The sequence below is a fragment of the Epinephelus fuscoguttatus genome, linkage group LG10 (assembly GCF_011397635.1).
Source record: "Epinephelus fuscoguttatus linkage group LG10, E.fuscoguttatus.final_Chr_v1".
Classification (NCBI taxonomy): domain Eukaryota; kingdom Metazoa; phylum Chordata; class Actinopteri; order Perciformes; family Serranidae; genus Epinephelus; species Epinephelus fuscoguttatus.
Window position 1 is genome coordinate 31,897,115 of NC_064761.1, and position 4,597 is coordinate 31,901,711.

Consider the following 4,597-nt stretch of genomic DNA (forward strand, 5'->3'; position numbering starts at 1 on the left):
GGATTTCCTTTGAAGATCAAACCAAACACAATAAACCAACAGCACCGCTTTGTTTTACAATTGTTTTATTTGTTAATTTATTTCAAAACACGCAATTTTACCCATATTATCCTTTTAAGTTTTTATTTTTCTGTAACAGTTATTACTCAGATTTTTTTCCTTCTCAAAAGTCTCAGCTAGAGTGAAACTAAAAGTCCTCCACAGGCTCTCCGGCTTCTGCAGTGGGAGGAGGGAAAAGAGGCTTTCTGACCAGACGTCGTGAGTGGGTTTATCCCTTGTTTGTGTGTGGGTGGAGGTGTGTGTGTGTGTGTGTGTGTGTGTGTGTGTGTGTGTGTGTGTTTGTTTGTTATACCGGGGTCTGTATGTGTGTGTGTTTAAGTGCAATAGGTGGAATGTCCACATGGCCGGTAAATCACAGGACCCGTAGAGCAGCCCAGAGAGCTGAACATTGTCTTCTAGGTTTGGTAGCCAGATTGTCATACCTCTGATTTCATCTTTGGTTTCAGCAAACACTCTCAAAAGGCAGACTCACCCTCTCCAGCATGTGCCTGTGTCTGTTTGTGTGTCTGTCTGTCCGAGTGCAATATAAGCCACCGTCTCCAGACGACTTTGTAAACTTAAGTAAGTACAATGTAAGTGTCTTTGCATTGATTGTGGCCCTTCCTTGGCGCTGGGGACAAAGACAGTCAAACATTGTAGAACAATGGAGCCATGAGCGGGGAGGATCAGCTTGCAAACATCAACATGGACTCCATTTTGATGTCAATGGCAGTTTGGGGCATTCATGTAAAGCTGTACGACATCAGTGTGGTGAAAACATGGGGGTGCTGTAGTGCTCTCCTCTACCCAGCCACTCTCTACTGTACCCTGAGTGACTGGGGTTTGTCCGCCCGCTCTGGGCTAAAGGGAGGAGGGGGGTGAAAGGGGGAAAGGTCATGGAGTGTGAGCAGGAGTGTGTGGTAATGTCGAGGGGAGGGAGGGGGGTTGAGGGTTGTACACTCTGACCCAGCAGCAACGATTAAGATTGGGGGGGTCAGGTGTTTGCATAGTTCTCTGTGCAAAAGCCACCAACCGGAGCCATTTTTATTCCTCGCGGCTGGTTACATCATCATTAGATTAGCAGGAAGTTGTGGTGGGGTGATGGGAAATATGGTCTTTGCACCACAGCTCTTGTACTCTACTCCTGCAGTGCACTACGTTGTGGCAGTAGGGGTGCAGGAGGGTGGAAAGTGACAGGGGATGAGGAGGGAGTGAATTTATAAATGTCGAATGGAGTGTCGCGGTCACGTCGAGCATGATGGGATGGAAGATGTGTCGGAGAGCGGAGGGGAGATGATGGGGCAGTCGTTTGGCAGTCGGGCACTACAGCTCGTCAAAGCTCAGACAGCCTCTTTTCCCTTGATTTTGTTCTTCCGTCCTCCCCTTCCTCCTCCCCACTGGCCTGCCCTCTCTCTACCTTTTTTTCTTGTTTTGAAACTGATTGTCTTCTACCATCACAAAGACACTTGGTTCTGATTGATTAACAGGTAACAGAAGAGGGAGAGCACAGTGTGACTGGGGGTGTCTACATCAGTCCCATTGGCAACATTCGATCCCACGGTGAAACGACACACACATATGCTGTTTGACAGTAAATGCTGACGACATTTCCGGGTCGGATTATCAGTTGCCAAATGGTACTGCGGTTGGTTGGTCGGTCAGTCAGTAAGAAATGGTTTCAAATTTTCGCATGACAAATATTGCAACCCATAGTAAAGGAACATAAAAAAGAAACACTTTGTCTTCCACATAGGTACAAATGAACACACATACACAGATTGAAGAAAAGCATGTAGACAGACATACAGGTATATTCAAGACCGCTCGGGCCTGCGTGTGTCCCTCTGATTAACTCCAAGTAAACAGCCCGTCTTTGGAAAAGCAAGACACACATTTCAGGACCCGAGTGCGGACCACAAAGCTGAGGAATGAAGATTGAATGCTATTGATTGGGAGGAGAGGAGTTTGACCTCCCCCAGCACACACTGCCCCCTACTGTCTGGATTTATATACATCAAAGAAACATGGGGAAAAGGGGAAGGGTTGCAACAACACATGCACACAACCAGTGAATCCAACAGTGACGGAAATTTCTAAAAACAAGGACCCCTCCAACGCCTAAAACCCAAATCCTCCCACCCTTTTTTTTTTGTTGTTGTTTTGATAACCAAAATATCCCCCACCCCTTCTCCACCCACTCCCAAGTCTTTCCATCCTCCTCCTCTCCCCACAAAATCACAGGTCATTCCTGTTGGTTTCTATACAGTTATACAATATCCATGCACAAAAGAAAAAAGCGCACCTTCTTTTCAATAGGAGGTGCTGGTCTTTAATATTCTAAGAACATCAGGAGCACTTGAACACACCCAGGAACCTTCAAAAGTAACTGTGAATTTTTTTTTTTATCAGAGAAAAGACAACTTAAAGGCAGAAGAAAGCTAACAATGAATAAAAGATTATTCCTCCTTTGGTTTAACATCAAATTTTTGGTTAAGAATTCAGCCCAAATCATTATTTTTTTTGTCATTTCTTTCTTTTTTTTTGTTATTTTCCTTTTAAACACACCCACCTCGGACAGAGCTTTGAACTAAGCATCTAAAGTGAGTAGCTCGTGCCCCTCTCTCTCTGTTCTAGCCTTCTCTTCTGTCTCTTCTTTTCTCGTGTAACCCTTCACAGAAACATTCACAATGTCTTTTTCCTTTATGAAAAACAGTAAGTACATGCCGTAGCAAAAACAAACGAGAGAACGTACGAGAAAAATGAGCAAACAAATAAAAGGAATTTAACAGTATAAAGCTTCAAGTCACAAGTTCCAAAACTAACTATCATAGTATCATAGTTTCATAATCATTGTTATCATTAGCAGTATTATTTTCAGTCTAAATTACATAAAGTTTACATGAAAGGTTTTTGAGGTATTTCAGAATTAATTGTCAACACACGCCTACCGGGTCTTAGCACTAGCCAGGGGGAGAGGTCGACTGGACAGACAAGGTGGAGGGAGGAGAGAAATTTGTGTCTATAAACTGTCAGTGAGTCTTCCACACTTTTCTAGTGCAGCCTCTGTGCTTGCACGCAGTGGAGAGAGAGAGACATTAAGTGGTAAGATGTTTTGTTTTGTTTTTTTTTACAACTTACAGCCCTGTGAGCGCTCAGAGCCTCAGCCTTTTTACCCCCCTCTTTCTCTGTTACACAAAAATATCTCTGATGCGAGAGAGGTAAAGTGGCTGAGAGTCTAAGCACACCGGGCGGAGGCAAAAAAAAATAAAAAAAACATAAAGGCTGTGAGCTACTAGAAGATCAACGATACAGTAACAAAGACTCTGACAGATTAAGGAGTAACATATAATTTTGTTTCAAATAAATAGTGTATAGAAAATGTTTTATAGACTTTCTACATGATAAAGTGCTTGTATTCTAGTGTATCAAGATGGAAAGTCAATATGGGAGAAAATGCTGACACAGCCCCCACTCTGTGTCCCTCTCTTTGGCCCCCCTTTCTGTCCATCCAATTATGGGTGCGTTGTCTGAATGTGAGTGCATGTTTGTAGATGGGTGTGCAGCTGTATGCATGCACCCACGTGGCTGTGTGTGTATGTGCGTGTGTGTTATTGCATGTGAGTGTGTGTCCAGTGCAGTCCCACCCGTGGTTGAAGGGAAAAGGCACTCAACTCTGTCTGCATGCAGCCACCTCCTCCTATGTGGCACGATGCAGTCCGACTGCGCTGTTTGTACAAACGTGTGTGTGAGATGTCAGTGTGTCTGCCTGTGACATTTCTGGGCAAAGAGGAGGGGGAGGGGCTTTTTTTTTGGTTTGTGTCCCCCTAGGCAGTTTGGGACCGGTAGGCTGCAGTATCTTTGGTATTAGTGGCGGTTTCACAAACCACTCAGCTTAGTGAGGTAGCCACATTGGTTCTCACTACAAACAAATGTCATTTTGTCAGCCTAATACCTAGAGCTGAATCTAGCTATTTACCTATGCTCACTGAACTGTATACCACAAATCGATTTTAGCTCATCATCCTTTGGCGACGTTAACTCACTGCTTACAGCAACGTGAAGTTTGTCAGTACCTCTCAATCAGCTCCTCTACAATGACCATCTCTTATCTAATCTGCACCGCTAATCTGACTACATTGTTGGAAATGCTACAGTTGCATCTTAAGACCATACAGATAACAATTGAGTCCCGAGCATTACCCCACACCCGTCCTCTGGTAAAACGCACTGAATCAGCCAGGACATTTGGAGGTCATGTTTTGTCCCCCCTCTGTTTTTACCCCATCCTTGGGGCTCAGCTTAAAGGGGGCCGAGGGTACCACAGTTCTGACATGAAATGCCAAAAGAGAGAGAGCGTCCCGTCATTTATTCTTCTCTTCAGCAGCTCCTTTTTCTCCTCTTTCTCACGTTAATGTCTCCTCCGAGTCTGTATTCACATAGAATGCAAAAAAAAAAGAAAAGAAAACGTCCTTCATTGGCCTCGGTCCTTGCATCCCTCTTTTTTTTAACCTTTTAAAAAGTCCTTCCTTTTTTGTTTTTGATTTATCAACAAGGTGCC